The 18439-nt window shown below is 46.0% G+C and overlaps 1 long non-coding RNA gene across 1 annotated transcript; it reads left to right on the plus strand.

The window, feature by feature from the left end:
• The first annotated feature begins 640 nt into the window (after window positions 1-640).
• LOC129736173 (uncharacterized) lies at window positions 641-8820 on the plus strand. The gene is made up of 3 exons (XR_008732445.1): window positions 641-1164; window positions 7612-7838; window positions 8675-8820. It is a non-coding gene; the product is annotated as an uncharacterized LOC129736173 (long non-coding RNA).
• Window positions 8821-18439: the final 9619 nt, after the last annotated feature.

The following is an 18439-nucleotide window of genomic DNA, read 5'->3' on the forward strand; positions in this document are numbered from 1 at the left end:
GGGTCAGCGCTGGGTTATGCGGTGTACACACCCGCACAGGCAGGCAGAGGCAGCCCCCAGCCCCTGGTGCCTGTAAGCCCGCCGCAGGGGGCTGCGCTTTTCCAGCGCCGGGTGGGCACCGGGGCCCGGGGGGCAGCGATCTCCCTCGGGCTCTCGGCAGCGGAGCTCGGCAGCAGCCCGGGCTGCGAGAGGGGGGCGGCTCGGGGGGCGCGGGGCCACCCGGGGCGGGGGGGGACACCCCTCCCGGCCGGCGGGCGGTCCGGCACCGGTGCCGCGGGCTGGAGCGACCCCGCCCGCCCCTCCGTCAGGGACAGCTGGCGGCTGGAGCCGGTGGCCGCCCCCCGGCGCCGCGGTGCGCTCGCTGCGGGGTGCGCCGGCGGGGCCGCTGTGCCCGGGCCGCAGACCCCGCACGGCAGCCGGGGAGGGCTCCGCCGTCCCCCCCCGCCCTGCCCGGGGGCGGCTGCGGGAGCGGCGCGGGCGAGCCGGGGGAGCTGCGGGTGACGGGCGCCCCCCGAGCGGCTGCGGAGGACGGGCACGACCGCGGCAGAGGCCGCGAGTGCGGCGTGAAGGTGCCGGTCAGCCGGAGCCGCCTCCCGTGGGGGGCCCGGGCTCACTGCTGGGTCTCCGCGCGGTCGGGGCTGTCGCTGCCGAGGTTCGAGACGTTTCGCCGCCGCCCCTCGCCCCGACACGCTCCTGCGACGGCGGCGCTGGCCGTGCCCGGCTCGGGGCAGGCGTTGGCCAGCCGGAGAGCGGACCCCTTCTCCGGGAGAGGCCGGAGCGAGGCGGCGAGCGCCGGGGAGCGCGCAGGGAAGGGAGCGGGCAGCCCTGCGCAGGGGGCGAACCCGGGGGCTGCGCCGCGGCTCCGCACTCGCGGCTCCGCCTCAGCCGCAGGCAGCCCCCGCAGAGCCGCCCCCGGCCCCGCACCGCGCCGCGCCGCGCCGCAGGCAGCCCCCGGCGCCCCGGGAAGCGTTGCGGACCGACGGCTTGCACGTAGGTGGTCAGCAGAAGGCAGCTCTGCGCCTTAAGTGGCGACGTAGAGAAAAGATGTGAGGGCCTGCAGCGAAGCACAGCAGAGGGTCCGGAGGACAGCGTGTGTTGCAGGCGCTTGGCAGCACACGGCCTCGGGAGAGGGAACAGACGCCATGGGTCAAGCTGGGGCATAAGGTAAGCTCAGGGAGAACCAATTGGGTAATGAGACCAAACAGAAATTACTTGAACTGTGCATGAACACTTGAGTGAAAGTAAAGACCGCTGTGCCTTTAAATGGGGACGAGGCTCGTAAGACCCAGTGAGGATTAAGTGTGACTAAAGGTCATTGTAAACGGTTTTTCCAGGTGTATAAAGTATTTTCCTGTTGCAAAGAGCTGTGCTAGCTTTGTGGGTTTGCCCCCCAGCTCCCGTCCCCGCAGACACGCGTAGCTGGTCCCTCGGCCGTGCAGGTGCTCGATCCGTTGCACGTCGGGCGATGGGATCCGGCCGTTGGACGGCAGCATCAGGTCCCGAGGAGACGGTCGCTGCCAGCCCCGGCCGGCCTCGGTGCTCGGAGGGGCTGCACGACGTCCCGGTGCGACAGCGGCCCTTCCCGGGGCTCGCCCCCCGTCTGGGTGCGAGGGGGGTGGCGGCCCGGCGGGTGGCGGGCCTGCCGGGGTGGGAGATGCGGCTCCAGGTGCTTTGGCCGCCGGCCCGGACGGTGCTTTCGCCTCTCGTTACGCGTTCGGGGGAGGCAGGAGGGTCGCCGTTACCGTCAGCGAGCCCGTGCTGCCGCCGCTGCCCGGCGTCGGGGCTGTGTGGCATCCCGGGGTGGCGGGGAGCGGAGCGATGCGCCTCGTCCTTGCAGGGTGCTGAGCTGCCCTTCCCCGGGGCCAGGGCTCGCTGCCGCTTCCAGCTGCACAGGATTTGGTCCCGCAGCCTCAGGGTGAGGGCTGGATTTTCGCGAAACGAGGAGGAACTGCTGGCACCTTCTGTACTAACGGTCGGCTTGATTTCTTGCTGTGCTTTTCATACATTTTTAATAGCCAGGTGGAGTACAAATTGTAAAGGAAACTTCATACACAGAGTTTTAAAGTTTGAAGAGAGATTATTCACCCTCTAGCTGTCGTGAGGTTTCACCTCTCCTTCCTGGCAGGACTGATCTTCCAGTTAGAAGTGAAACAAGGTCAAACGGTTAAAAAAAAAGGTTTGCTTCTGTCAGGGCGAATCTAAATCAATCAAATTCCCGGGCACCAAAGTGTGTTGTGTAACAAATGTGAGTGCAAAGGTAAGCACGTAGCTACAGGTAGCAGAAGAGCATGTGCGAGAGAAGTTGTGGGTCTTCTCTCTAAGTTCTAACACCTTGCTCTTTGCGCTGTTCTGCAAATTTGCCTGGATTTTAAGTATGGACAGAAGAGGGAGAGAATGAACATGTGCATTTGATTTGCTTAATAGAAAATACCTTGGCAGAAACACATGCTTGTGCTGTGTATTCTGTTGGAGTTTGGCTTTTTAAAATACTCACATGTTCTGTCTAATGAAAAGCTGATAGTATCTCCCATTCACCTAAGAATATGTTCAAACATAGCTTGAGATATGCTGCTAATCACGTTAAGAAAAATGTATAGCTTAATATCAAACTAGCTAAAGTGCAGTCACTGGGGGATATCTTGGTGCTTGTAAACTTTAAATTAAAGAGTGCTACGAGGCTGGATTACCTGATAACCAGTACAATTGAAACAGCAGTATAAACCCTGTTTTTTGACGGAAGACTGTAGGTAATTTTGAACAGTGTAGAATCATAGAATCATTTAGGTTGGAAAAGTCCTTTAAGATCATTGAGTCCAAGCATTAACCTAACACTGCCAAGTCCACCACTAAACTGTGTCCCTGAGCACCACATCTACATATATTTGAAATGCCTCCAGGGATGGTGAGGCCACCCTGAAACTTGCCTGGGCAGCTGGTTCCAGTCCTTGACAACCCTTTCAGTGAAGAATTTTTTCCTAATGTCCAATCTAAAACCCCCCTGGGGCAACTTGGGGCCATTTCCTCTTGTCCTATCCCTTGTATCCTTGTTGGATCTGGTAGAAATGATCCCCAAATGGCAGTGTGTGAAGGATTAATTTAAATTCCAGATTCCCGTTGCCTGGCATTAGCAAAAATAAAGCTTTTGTGTTATTTCTCTTAACAGTTAAAAATTAGATGCAGGAAAAATAAAGAGAAACACTTAAGTTCTGAATTTTTTTTCCCCCCTCCATTTACGTTTTGGTAAAACAGAACTAATTTGCTCTCCTATCTGCTGTGCATCCTGCTGCTGAACTAATCTTTTCTATGCCCTAGATTGTTATTAGCTTTGTTTGCTTATTACTGAAAGATTTACTTTCTAGGACTCCTTTTAATTCCATTTGTTACTACGCTGCCTTTTGTCTTAAATGTTATTTTTTTGTAGTGTCCTTTAAAAGATTCTTGGCTTTTTCTAACCTGGGACAAATTTATAGTAGCCTGGTCAAGTTTTCCTAATCATTAATGATCTTCCCAGCAGGATATGTTCTTTGTCTTCTTCCTAACATGATTCAGGACACATTCTGTTTTAAAGTGCCCTTACCCTTGAACCATTGTGCTGGGATTTAGTGTATTAACCCAAACTCTGGTAGATTTTTCTTGAGGCTTTTCTCTGTCACTTTGCACAGCGCTCATAAGATACCTGCTGTCAAAGTGCTTGCATTTTAGTAATAACACCTTGGCATTGTTAAAGTAAGTATGTTTAAATTTTCCTTTGGCCGACTCATCTGTTTTTAATTCCTTAAATATTCAGATTTCTTCTGAAACAGGTCGAGGAAAGGAGCACTTGTTCTTTACAGATGATGAAATAGCAGAAATAAATGTGTAAATAGGCATGACCATTAGGGGTGTTTCTATGGGTGTGTCTGCTATGCCCAGAATGGTGTAAGAACAGTTACCGGCTTTGCAAATTTGGCTGTATGACCATATCACTATGTTTAGAGGTGCAGGCGTCAATAGATGCAAGTGTTTTCACAGAATTAAGAAAACCATCTTGTCCATGCAGTCCAGCCATAAATGATGCACAGAACAAAAAATGATAGAAAAAAAAATGTCTTTTCAGACCCATATGAGTAAATAGAGTATTCTGTGCTGTCCTGTACACGCATGTGTGTACATGTATTCGCAGCCAGTGAGTCACGGCTCCTAAGCCTGATTTAAAAACTGAATGAGTTCATTATAATCCCCCCCCCAAAAAAAAATATCTGAGGAATCAATCTAATCTGCTTTACTAAATGAACATGTGAAAGTGCTTACTAGGGATAAACCTGGGGACTCTACATATTTCTCTCTTTTTCCTCCAACAGAATGAAAACACCTTTGAGACAATAAAGGAGTTGGAAGAGGAGCCAGTGTGTCCCATTCAGTATTCTCTGTGTATCTGCGTGCACCGCTTCCCCTGTTTGGTTTCTGATCTAGAGGGGAAGGACAGGGAGGGTGTAAGGACATTGCAACTCTCAGAGAGAAGATAGGCTTTTGTGCTGGCTTCAGCCAGTTCTGAGCTCTTCGGGGCTTAAATCTCCCCAGAATGGGTGTTATGTTGAGTTCGTCTACTCCGGGGCAAATGGAGAGGAGGAGGGGCGCCTGGAGGGAGGACCACTGGCGCAGGGGACACCCTGAGCATCAGACGCTGTTGGAACCACTGATGACTAGAGCTGTGACCAGGGGGGACCTCTCAGATTTCTCTGCATGTGGTACCCCAGTTGCTGGGACATACATTAAGCAGAGATTGTGCCGTGTGGTGGGAGGGTGACTTGGTTTGCAAAGGGGGAGCTCAGGCCAAGCCCCTGCAAGGCAGGTAGAACTGCAGATCCTCCCTGTGCTTCGTGTTCACCTTGCCTATGGCAACCTGCCGCAGAGAAGCTGAGCACAGCCCTTTGCTGCCCAGCAGCTTGTGCTCCCTGCTGTGCCCCTCTGAAATATTTTGGTTGATCGTCATTTCATGGCGAGCTCTATTGTCCCCACAGCCAGGGCTACTGCAGCAGTAGCAAACCAGGGCTTCTAGTTACTCCCGGACGCCTGCCTTCCTGCCCCCTCTGCATCTCCCCAGCTCTCACAGAGGAGGGGTTGCCAGTGGTGCCTTCTCCAGGCAGGGCACATCTGCAGCTTCCCATTGAATACCCTCCTTTCCTTTGAAAGCCCTGCCTCTTTCTGGCGGGTGGGGTTTGCTCATTTCCGTGAGCGCTTTTACAGGTGGTGGTGACATGGGAAGGAAAGGGACATACAGTGCTGGAGGTAAAGAGCCGCTCTGCTTCTGTTTACACCGTGTTTGTACAGCTGAGGTGGATACAAATCACGGGTGGCTTTGCTGGAGAACTTTGCCAGGGATCTAACTGACCGCCTGTTTGGGAGTCCCAGAGCAGCACGTTCGGTAACAGGACATCGCTGCGCTGCCTGCCCTTGCCGTTGCTCTTGTGCATGCGGCAGTAAACACCTCCTCTGCACAAAACTGAGTCCGGGTAGAGTTCATGGAGACAGTGTTGGTAAGAATCCCAGGTGCTGCAGAAAAGCAGTCTGAGGTCTCAGCTGAGCTGTACTGCTTCAGAAGGGAGATTAGCCATAGATGCGTACGTGCTTTCTTTCTCAAAGTGGGGAAGGATGGTGTGGGATAGTCCTTTGCTCGGTGGTCCTGTGGGCATGTGCACTGGAGAGGAGCCATCACAGGCCACCTCTTCTTGAGCAAGCCACCACTCTGGGACGCACTGAGATGCTCAGCAGAGGCAGTTTAGGAGCGACAGGGGTGGCTGGTGATCTGTCCCGCTGCTTGGAGGTAATCCCCTCCATACAACCCTGAGATGCAACGTACCCAGCTAGAAGGAATCCCAGTAGAGATGGACAAAAAGATGAACACGTGCAGGTATTGCTCCCCAGCAACATGCGAAAAAATTCATCAGCAGTACATATCCTGGCATGTACCCGTTCATATGGAAGGTGGATATTTATGGTTTTTAGTGTAAGTCAAAAGTTGTTGGACAGTCTGTTTTGCCTTGGAACGAAACTATAAAATTAAATTTCGCAAAGCAACCCGTGTTTCAAATCCGTGGACAAGGTGAAATGCCATGTGCATGAGAGCGTTTCTCGTCAGCGCGGATCTTTGCTGTCTCTAAGGCAGTGCAGGCTGGGGCTGTGGGTGCTACTGGAGATATGCAGCCCGCCTGCACTGCAGGAAGGTCATTCTGGTCTGACTGTCAGATGGAGCTGTATGTTGTGCAGTATTGTACGTGTTGTGCCAAGCTTTCTGCAGGTAAAGAAAGAAGCAGTCATGTTATTTGACAACAGCAATCACAGGTGATTCTATGAAGAAATTCAGGGAAAATCTGTGGTGTATGTGATTTTGACTATTAGTAATGTGTCATCAATTTAAAAATAACCAGTGCAGTTAAAGAGCATGGGTGTTGGTCAGAAATGCCTGGTTTCTCATGTGTAAATTCACCAAGTCAGACGCACTGATGCAAGTGCCTGGATGAATCGGTAAAACAGGGCTGGGCTAGCCAGGGCGGGCACGGGCAGCGTGTGCAGCATGTAGTGGTTTAGGCAATAGCTCTAATTCAGAGTTATGATGGAGGTGCTGAACGTGCTTGGTTTTGAAAGCACACAGTCTTCGTTAGCTTCAATGGAAACTGCAGGATTCTGCTGTCCAAATCAATGAAACTGTGAGATACAATCCACTGTTCAGGAAAGTCAGAACATGTTTTTAAGGAGGTCTCTGTTGGGAGGTAAAACCGCTGCTGAAGCAATAGCAGCGATGGAGCGTGTGTAAAAGAGCCTGGGGAGACCCGCAGCCTTCTGGAGCCAGGCAGAATATTTCCTCTTCACTTGAGCTATTCCTCATGAAGGGAAGATGCTTCCTACAAACCGGGTTTTGTTCTAATGGAAATAGGTGACTGGTGAATAAAGAGGGCAGTGGAGAGTTGTCTTTTTCCCCATTTTTGGAAAACGGAATGCATTATTGTTCCAGTTTAACAGTAGGTGGCATTCGGTTCCAGTGCAAGTAGTTATCACTTCATTCCCTTAAAAAGAAATCCATACAATTCTATCGGTTCTGATTCTGAATCAAAGAATGAAAATAGCTTCTGAACAGGGTCTTGACTAATAATTCATGTGCTGTGATATCTGCATGGTGTGTCTTCATTGCCTTTCACTAAAATTCCTCTTTCCTGTGAAACCAGTTGTGTTTGTGGGTTTGGGATCTTTTTTTCTTTCCTCCCCTTGTTCAGGGAGCAGTAGCCCAGCACAGTTCCACTTGATTTTTTTCTGGTGGTGTTACAACTAACATTGTGCAGTCCTCCTAACTCTTTGTCCATCAGTAATGCTTTCACTTTTTTTGTTGTTCATGTTTTAAGATACTGTTTTCTTTCTAAGGGCTGTATTTTTGTTATGTCTTGCATCATGAGTGAATTCAAAGTACTTTCAATGGCGTAATACATTTTGTAGTGTAATTTTGTGAAAATGCTTCTCTATGAATTAAAAAAAATATTTCATTTTAGATTATTTCAGGGGTAAACCCTGAATTAATCAATCTTGGATGTGGAGTTTCTGTCTTCTAGAAATACATGAAGCTTAACTTTGTTTTTATAGGTTGAGAACGAAAAAAGCAAACAAAGATGTTCAAAAGTGCAGGCCGTGGCAAAACAGGAATGTGTGGATAAATTAAATAACATCACTAATCGGCAAATGAAACAAAAGATTACTGTAAGGAAGAATGACTGTTTGAAAATGGAGAATGAAAACACGATAGAAGAAAAAGACAAAAAGAGTTTTTCATCTGGGGAGAGCTCAAAATTGATTAAAATGCCAATGAAATGGTAAGCTAAGGAAATAATCTCTAATTCTTATTTGTAGTACTATGTAAGTGTCTTAGGTTTTCTAATACTGTAGTAGTTGAAGTAGTTTCCTCAGTGGTGAAAGCCATAGTGAGTAGTCCACTGCTTCTCAAAAAATGAAGAAAATTTCTTTTTAGAAAACACGAAGTGCATGATGGAGGTTCAAATTTATTGCCTGCTCTAAAAAAAGAAAAGGGGAAAAAAAAAGTAAACCCCCACCCAAATTCCTGTGATTTCCTTGTCAATACTGAGGCAAAATGCATCTTCAAAACCAGAACTGAAGACTAGAAAAAGCAGTTATTTTTGTAGGAAATGGCCACCTAGAAAAGAAAAGTAGGAACTTGCGGTTTGCTACTACTCCCTTTTTTAGGTGATTTTAGTGATCTCTGTGCAGTTGGTGTTTTCATTAAGTTAATATGCCCTTTGTCAGGAAAAGATGATAGTATCAAACCAATCTCAAAAGTCTAAAGAAGGCACACATATTTTAATGTAAACCTAAGCAGGAGTTTTTTCCTGTCTGTTCTTCAAAGATGAAGAACCTCTCTGCTCTAGATGCTTTCTGTACTGTGGCTATTTGGATATAGTCCAGCTTAACCTGGATCTAGCTCAGATTCCATGTGTCCCCCTGACTCCTAGGGCAAGGATTTTAAATACTTGGGTATCTTTCATGATCATTGCAGTCAGGTCTGTGATTTTATCATAGATATTTGTTGTCTCAGTTGTTTCTGGACATCATCTTAAGTATATCTGTTTCACAGAAATATTTTTTGCAAACCTACTCACTTGGTGATTTTTTTCTTTCTTTCTGTTTAATGCAGTAAAATTGCCCTGAATGCCAAAGTTGCAAACAAAAGTAAAAGACAGCCTTCAAAGCAGAGGGCTCATCAGCAGATGAGCTCTTCCAGTGGCAATCATGGTCAAGTACCGGATGATAGCACTTCCAGTGAAACATCTGAGGATGAAGGAAGGTATGCATATAAGGAATGTTACAAATACAACTTACTGATAAAAATTGACCTGAGAGCTGGAGGCAAGTTTGGGGTTTTGTTGTGTTTCAGTTTTTTTGGCAAATATGATGCATATGAAGATTCTTGTTCTTTCGTGTGACCACACTACCTGATGCGCTTTGTGTTGACAAACACTTCTTTTTTGTTTAGAGTGCCTTGAGCATGCTGGCCAAGTTAACGATAAGGTCACGTGCACAAATTCTGATTAATTACATGAGTGTGTGCACAGGCATAGAAGTATTTCATGTGTTTAAAAAGGGTGAGGTATCTCAGGTTTTTGCACTGCAGGTATCTCAGGATTTTTTGCCCTGCTTCTCGCTCCACCTTTTCTCTTGCAGCTGTGTACCCTCCTGACTTCTTGCCCACCCTGAACTTACTTGTGTGGGTTGTGGCAAAGTGAGAAAGAGAAGTTGTTGACGCTGTTCAGCCCTAGGTAAAAATCTGGTGTGTTATCAACACTGTTTTGGTCAGAAATCTAATACACAGTGCTGTGTGGGCTGCTGTGAAGAAAATAAACTGCATCCCAGCCAGACCCAGGACAGCAGAGAATCCAAAATTACAGTTCTTTGACCTGTAGGGGAAGGATTCTCAGTACTGAAGAACTGCCTTTTCTGGTGGCCAGCTTTCCGAAGAGGGTCTCACACAGGCAAGAGACGAGCTTCTGCAGAACCAGAAGCAGGCAGGCTGTGTCCGGGCTGTGCTGGATGTGGCGTGCCAGACAGGAGAGGGGGTCTCTGCCTGTGCACTAACTCAGCCAGGGCCAGAGAGGTGCAGCACAGGCAACGCACAAAACCGACAACACGCTGTGCAGGATACAACAGGGCCACATCATTTTCTTGATGTCCACAAGGCCGAACCAAAACCTGGTTCATGCTCATCTGCGACCCAGGCACGTTCCAGGCTGTCTGCCCTCCCTCCTCTCCCCTCCGTGTGTGTAGCTCTCCACATTACTCTTGACCTCTGCATTGATCCTTTTTTTCTGCAGCCACTAATTCTTCCCACTGACAGCAGGATGCCCCAGATTATGACCTCCAGAAACTTTGCGCTAGCCTTTCCTCTTCCTTTAGTTTTCCAGAGGGAGGCAACTGGGTGTCTGTTATTATCCCTCCCATGGCTGGAGCTCTCTGGTTAGGGGCTTAGGGTGGTCTGTCAGTTGTCCAGGCTCTGCAGCCGCCGACTGCCTCTTGTACCAGGGAGATCCAGCTTCATCTGGAAGCCAGAGCGGCCACCCAAGCTCAGCCCACCCCTCCCGCCCACCCATCAAAATAGCTTTGGGGACCATGCTGAGTGCAGGAACGTGAAAGACCGGCCCTGCTTGTTTGCCCATGGTGTGACAGTGAAGCCACGGGATTTCATGTGGAAAACACCGAGGAAGTAAGAAGAAAGAGCAAGGAAAAGCAAATCTCTGAGACGGTAAGGGATTTTTCTGTTTGCTTTCCTTTTTTATCGTTAGTGTTTGTTGGGGGTTGCATTTAAGTCTGCAGGACTGTGTCACAGCCCCCGGACACACAGGAGAAACAGACACTTAAGGCAAACAATGTTTGCCTCATTAGCTTGCCCTTCTCTTGAGTAAGTTCACAGACGGCTTGTAAGAAAATGTCAACGTCCCACAGAATCTGTAGTATCTGAAGCAGGAAAACAAATTCCTCTTTTCTTGCTGGTGCTTAAAGACGGTGACAGTCCAAAAACTAATGCTCTCTTCCATTTGGCTTAATGCATATGTGGTACGTCTATTTCAATAGTGGAGAAAAGTGATAATTTTATAGGGAGATCAAAGCTTCAGGCACACTTACTGCATGACTAGTTTTCTGCTCTTTCCAAAGCCACAGCTAGTCACAGTTGCAGTATCAGATGCATCATTCACCCTTCCACTTCCGTCTGCATCGGGACTTGCAAGCAGTGAGCTGCAGACACAGCATTTGCCGTGCACCGAGCTTCATGTCTTCTAGCACCACATCTCAGCATTCCCTTGCAGAGTTCTGCGAAGAACACGTGCACACCCACCAGCCCCGAGCCCAGCCATCTGCAGGAGGATAGCACAAGAGGAAGTCTAAGACCCTCTCTGACTCCCTTCCACCACTCAGAGGCAAATCACACCATCAGTCATCAGGGGCTGGTAAAGACTGAACTTTTCTTCATACCTTTACTTTGGTCCGTCTCCATTTTCTCTGCTGTTTATAAATTTGACATGTTGAGGCTACCGCTCATTTGTGATCAATACCTTTCACAGTGAAGTGACTAAGAATATAAATTTCTTGTGTCTGCCACCTACTACACTGTGCTTTACTACAGAGCAGGACATAAAACAAGTTTATGGTGCCATTTTATCACTAAGGACCAAGTGAAAGCAACCTGAGATGGGAGCTGTGAGAGAAAAGCAGAGCTTGTTTTATAAAGTATAGTTTATATTCTTACAGATTTGAGCATTACTTTTTCATGGCAATGAGGCTTTGGGTTTCTTGTGTTTCCAAATTAAAAATATGATGCACAAATGGGCCATACACCAAACTCCTCTGTAAATTTTGCTATGGCAAATGTCAAACAGGGACAATGGTAGGGAAAGTGTGTTTTCCTTTCGCTTTCAGGAGTAACAAGGGGCATATAAATACTTAACTACTTTTGGGTTTGGGACATTTTCAATAAGGAACACCTGGGGAACTAGTTCAGCTTCTTAACCTTAAGCACAAAGCAAGGAACAATTCCACGGTTAGAGCTCAGGCAGAAGAAAACAGAGCAAAGAGGCAAAGCCGCCCAGCAAGCCCCACTGTTCCGCAGGGGGCAAGGTGAGGTCTGCGGAGAGCAGCAGGAGCCACAGGCAGGTGCAGGCAGTGGTGCCTGGCAGGGGCGGCTGCATGGGCGACATCGGCCCTGGAAGGTGGGAGATCAGCAGGGCGAAGGTGGAAATAGTATCTCGACAAGGACAGAGGAGTAGGATTAATAGCAAGAGTGGGAAATGAGGATAGCCACCCTCCTTCAGTTTACAACATCAGGAGAGCTCCCAAGATCTGGTAGGGGCAGCAATGCAGCAACTGGGGAAGCGAGGAGGGGCTGCGTAGCAAGGGAAGAGCCAGCGCACCTGCTGGGAAGGGTACGGAGAGAGGGGCACATGCAGCTAGCAATTACTCAACTTCTCCTTCACAACTAGAAGGGTCCTGGTGGCCTCTCTGTGGCTCTCATTAGCAGGGAGGGATTTGGGAAGCATGCAGCTAGCAAAAGAAAGGACAGTCCGCAGGAGCAAACTGTTCCCGTTCTGCTGAGCTCAGCAGCCACAGGGAAATCTTAGTTGCTTCCAAAGCTTTCAGTGAGCAGGAGCGTGCTGCGGCTGGACTAAGGCTTCCAAACAGAAATGACCTTACGTGTTTAAAACCTGTGTCTCAGCCTGAACTTTCTTGGCCTCAATATACAGCTGACGGGTCTTTTTGTAACTTTGCTGACTGGGATATCATCAGTTAGGCACAACATCTGCTGTCGCTTAAGAAGAGAAGCTGTTCCAAGTGTCCTGAGGGGAGCAGACCATAAGAAATGGCTGCACGGTGTCTAACCCTGTGTCCTGTCGCCAGTCGTGGCCACCAGCAGGTGCCTGGGGATGCAAAGCCTCCAGTGGCACCTCCTGGTATGCACTCTTGCCACGAATGTGCAGCTTATGGACCTCTCCAGAGGGATTCAGGAAAATCTTTGCATTTAATAGCTCAACAGGATTTCCTGTCCAGGCTTTTACACAGTGTCCTCTTGAGATCGTGTAAATGGCCATCATTCATAGCATCCTACAGCAAGGCTTTCCACCAGTTTAACTACATATTGTATAAAGATTCACCCGGTTTTGTTCGGTGTGAACTTGCTTCCTGCGAGCTTCATTGGCTGAACCCTATTTGTCCCACAGGGAAAGAAAATAAACAATAAACTTCTCTGGCTATTTATGCTTTTATATGCCTCTGTCACATATTGGAGCTTTTCTGGGCTGAAGAGTCCTGGTCTGCACAGTCTTCCTTCACATGGAAGATAGTCCATACCCCTGATCTTTGCTGTTCTCCTATGAGCTTTTTCCCACTCTGTCTTTATGAGATGAGGCAAATAAAGCAACACATTTAATAACTGGGTGCAAAATACATTTAAACAGTTACTCAGTTTTGTTAGCAGCTTCTGCAGTCCTTGACAGTTGCTCCATCCTGAATAACTTCATATTATTTGTAAAGATCGATACCTCATCTGTCATTGATACCTACTCCTAAGTTGCTCATGAAGGTGAAAAACAGCCTTCTGACCGTTTACTGAACGTTTACCCTTATCTTCTGTTCCCTGTCTTTTACCCAGTTATTTAACCATGCAACTGCCTTCCTCCTTATAATGTCTGAATTTCCTTAAGAGCCTTTGGTGAAGGACCTTGCCAAAAGCCTTCTGGAAAACCAGCAGTCAAGCCCCTATCAATATGCTTGTCAACTCCTAGAACCTGCAGGTTGGTGAGACAGGACTGCTCATCACAAAAGCCACACGACTCTGGCTCAGTATCTGATATAATGGTCCAAATCTGCATTAGATAGAAATTAAACTTCTAAGATAACACCAAAAAATCCAAGACATTTGATGTGCGGAAGGAAGAAGACAGAAACAGGGCAGTCAGTAATACTATTGGAGAAGTGCTTCAGCAGAGGTGGTGAAAAATTATGGAGGATTAAGAAATATTTCAGACGGAAATAGAAGTAGCAGTGATGAAATTTAACTTGGAGTAAGTAAACACACATTAGCCTAAAATAATCCCATACTTCAATTACTGAGCACAATTACTGTGCTCTGGGTAGGCAGAACCTCTCCGTAGGAGCAAACATAAATAGCAATATCGATTTCTGCCCAGCCTCCACCAGAAATTACAGAAAATACAGATAACACATTTTTTAAATGAGCAGAGGAAAATCAAACATATGACATCTTTATATTCTTCAATGCTACTGTTGTATTTGAAATGCTTTGCTAAAGCAAAGATTTTAAGAACAGGGACTAGCTGAAATGGTAGCAGGAAAAATAAGCTTTAGAGGTCTTTTTACTGTAACATTTGGCAGTGCGAATGGAGAGAAAGAAAAGGAAAGAAGCGGCATGTTTTACAATTATTGGGAAATATATTTAACATGTGTAAGTAAACTGTGGGATTCACTGCTGCAGGAGGCAAAATGTCTGTGATGACCTTGAATGATTAAATGACACATCCCAAAATATCGTGAAGGAAATCATATGGGCAAGGCCACAAACAGGAGTCAGAAAAAGATATTCCACATTAATCTGTAATATTAGAGAACTGACTAACAACAACAGGAATTATTGGTCCTTGAGGAACTTTTCACTGGATGGATCAGAACATGGTGTGTGTGGGGTGATTTTCCTTTTGAAGATTGCAAAGTAATAAATATGAAATGTAAAAAAGTTTCTATTTTCCAAATGCTAACTTAACCCCTCCTAAATTATAGAAGCAGCTAAACCAAGCAATGTGTGATCAGCCAGCTAGCTGTCTGCAATATTTATGGGTGTCATGGGAATAACAGTAAATGTCAGAACTGAATGTATGCTGTCATGGCCACTAATGCAAAGTCACAGCAACTTAATTCTTCCGGTCTTCTTGTTAGTGATACAAGGCTTAAAATGGTTTTAAATGCATTTAGAGAGTTCTTTGTTAAAAACCTTATGAATGTCCAAATGCTGGCATGTTCAAAAGAATTTTGGAATAACGTATCATGCTAAACTGTCTGAGAATGGCTACGCATCATTGTAAGTATCAGCCTGGCTTATTCATCTCCCAGACACTGTGAATTTGGACAATGAAGCCAAATCCAGAATTCTCATTTTGTTGTACCTGCCCTGACTTCAGTGGAGGACCTTCCTGAGCATGATCACAGCATTAACTGAATACAGGAAATTAAGAGCACATTCTGCGCGACACACACACCCCCCCACCCCACATCCCTCAAAATAGAAAATCAGACAAAATTCCTGACAATGTGTGCAGAAGTCCAGATTTGGTCATTCTACAACCTTGGCGAAGAGTGAGCTACCAACTCTTCCTTGAAGATGATCATACTCTGATCTTATAGTCATTGATACATGAGAGTTTCAAAGATGTGTAAAGAGAACAATGAATTTCACTGCAACAATGATGTAGCCAGGAGATAGCTTTTAAGGACCAGATTATGAGAGTATGTAACAAAGCCACTGACTTCCCTATTGTCATATTTTGTTTGTCATTTTACATATAGTCATATTACAATAACGGTAATTTTTCATTTCTGTGACTGGTTTGTGAGGACCAAAACTTTGGGTTTATCTTGCCTGAGGTAGTTCAGATACTTACCCACCTGGATCTGAAATATCTATGCTCTTACGATCCAGCCACTTGTCCTACATCTTGGGAACACTTCAAAATTTTTCCAAAGTATGTCAAAAAAGATGATCTGTGTGAATGAATAATTACAAGAAACAGTCATGTAAGGCTTGTCCTACCCTTAAAACTTTTTGTATCAGAAGATGCTTATCTAGCCAAACTGCTTTGCAACTCAGGCTGACCAGAGCACACCCGTTGCTACCGTAGCTCAGCTGACAGATAGTATCTTATGAAGCTGCATTAGCTTGGTGGATTAGGACCACCAACTAAATTCCTGCGCTCTGCACCCCAAAATCATGATAGTAGTGCATAAATTTTTGGGAACATGAATTTATAGAGCACTCGTCTTGATAAACATCAAAGTCATCAACCCTCTTTCCTCCACAGACAATGGAGTAGAGCCCTATGCTGGGAGCCCTCACCAGCATCTTCTGGTTCTCAAATGCTGAATTAGGGGGGCTGCCTGTCCTTGGAGCGAGTGTGCCCTGGGCTTGGGGGGTGTCACCTCGGTACCCTTCCTGCCCCCCCACCCTGCCCCCGCAGACTGCTCACCCACCAGACCCCAATTCACAGCACAGAAGGGTGCTGTCTGCATCCTGCTGACCCCACACCAGGGAACAGCAGGGAGTGAAATGAAACCGGTTTTATAGAGGGTGCAATTAAAGGAAGCAAGAAGTTCATCATCCCCCTTTAACAGGTGGTGAGTTTAGGTAAGCTGCTCTGATGACAGAACTGCTGTGCAGTTGGATAGCCACAGACTTCTGAACTTTGTGGAAGATAGGTCTTTGGTTTACATTTTGGTGACAAAGGATTTTTCTTCCCGCTGAAAAAACACCCCAGTAACTTATAATAGTATTTAAATGCAGTCGTTTTAGTACTGGTGAACACTCCGCAACAGACTGACAGCATGATAGTCTTAACAGGTCTATCTTGTAGAAATCTTTCTAATTTCTCAGAATATATTTTACAGTATTTCTTAGTGTAATAATATTATCTTCAACCTCAGCTTTTAAAAAGGTTTTGGGGGAAAAAAAATCCTGCAACAAAATTAGAAAATTCTAACATGTTTTACGGCAACAGTTTTAAATGAAACTGTTTCAGCATTGAAAATCCATTAGAAGTGGGACAAAACCTCCCAGCATAAAGACAACTATCTAGGGATTCAATTACTGAAACTCCTTGCAATCAACTTATTTCAGTGGAATATCCTTTTTTCAAGCTTACAAGAAAAAAACATTCTTGAAATGAATCAGAGAAATCAACACCAAAGTTTCTCTACATCACAAAGCAATAAGGCAATTTAATACGGTATTAACACATGAAACAGAGGTTAACTATGATTCTCAAAGATCACTTAAAACAGAACTGAGAAAAATGGGCTGATGATATGTTCTTAGGCTTCCGTTCATGTTCCATAGTTTCAGATGAGTCAGCTGAGTAGGAAAGTTGGTTGTTTTGTACTGTGCTTGTGCTTCCGGACCTAATCCCATCCGTAATTAAAAATAGAGATTATTTGCCAAAATTTGTCAGATCTGAAAACAGTTTTGAGTTTAGTCTTATCTGACTTATTAGCAAAGCATCTAGGTCCTTCTTTCCTTCCTAACTAAGATGAAATGGATAGAAATACTCAATGTTTACTTATGTTGATTCAGAACAAATTAAAATGTAGTAGTATGAGACTCTGTCTTAGCTGTGTTACAAGAGGTCTGGAGCTCAAAGATTTGTACTGCTATACATCAATAAGAAAATAATATCCATCCTTCTGTACTAGCTAATTATTTCTTTAGCTAGAAAAAAAATGTAAGAAAAATCACTTTTCTTCCAAAATGTTAATTCTCTAGGGAATGTTTCTCAACGGTTCTTTGTTACCTTCCTAACAAAACTGAAACTAATTACAGCAACACTTCTTACCACTCACAAATCTAACATGCATATAATCATGGTAAGAACAGTTATTTTCCAGCTTTGTATTATATATGTACATTCCTCTTATGCATTTAGAGGTGGACATTTTCAGCCCAGGAAGGGTGACTGTACGTAGCGTGTCTGGCCTTCTGCAAATTACAGGCTTGATAATGTAAACTGGTCACTTCCTCAACTAACTGGCAGCTGAACAAAAGCACACATTGATTTACATTTTCCAAGGGATGAAAAATCCTCCACTTAACCTGGTAAAACCTTCCAGGGATTAAGTGCTGCCTTTACTAACAGTGGTATGTCCTTGGATGGTAGTCAGGGTCAGCACACTGCATGGAAATGCAGCTGTCCTTGCCCTGACATACAGTAGACAAGCTAACAATAACATTTTTGTTCAGCTCTGCAGAATCAGTTTGCAAAATGTGTAATCTACATAGTTAAGTTGGTAGGGGTTTTTTGTACTATATATATGTATAAGCAAGGGAAATGTAGAAAACTAGGAGGTTATTACAAAAGGTTGGAATGGAGGTTAAGTACTGGCAGAAGAGGATTATGAATTTCTGGCAAAGGCCCACCTTCTCGTCTGTACAATGGACACATCTCTGGTGTCCCGCAGCAGGGAAGGAGGAAGAAAGCTAGCTGCAGAGAAAGGCACAGCTGTGAGAGAGGCAGACACCAGAGAGTAACTGCCATGGTACATGGCAAATAGGGGCGTGTGGGCTAACAGCAATTTGAGTTCACATGGGTGAAAAAGAAGGAAAGCACTGAGTTCATATGTCAATGACACAAATTAGTAATAAGCTATTTATTCTTGCAGCTCCCATCACCTTTGGCTAATAACAATCTTTGACAGTAAAGTAACGATTAAAGTCCTCAGGACCAAATTTAACCCACTGACCAAGAAGTGGCAAATGAATCCACTCTTTAGCTGAAGTCAAGAATGGCCGGGACTGCTGTTTCTGTGTGTTAGTTTTAGGGAATCATGCTCTGCATTTCAGTTATGGACTACATATTGCTGGCTCTGCCCTGAGTTACGGATGATACACTAAAAACCTCACCTGTCCCACCATCAGGTAGTCATGGTCTTCTGGCACTCTTGCTGCACAGGGAGAAAGAAACCCAAATTCATTTCACTGAAGTAATGCAAAAGACAACCTCAAGAATGCCAAGAAGCATTTCTTTGTGGACATTTTTCTGGATTTTTCAGATTTGCTTTACTTAAGTTTTGGCTGTTTACACTGAGCAACGTAATTCTTAATAAGTTATTACCGAGGGGAAAAAAATTGCAAAGCCTC

The sequence above is a fragment of the Falco cherrug genome, chromosome 5 (genome assembly GCF_023634085.1).
Source record: "Falco cherrug isolate bFalChe1 chromosome 5, bFalChe1.pri, whole genome shotgun sequence".
Lineage (NCBI taxonomy): Eukaryota > Metazoa > Chordata > Aves > Falconiformes > Falconidae > Falco > Falco cherrug.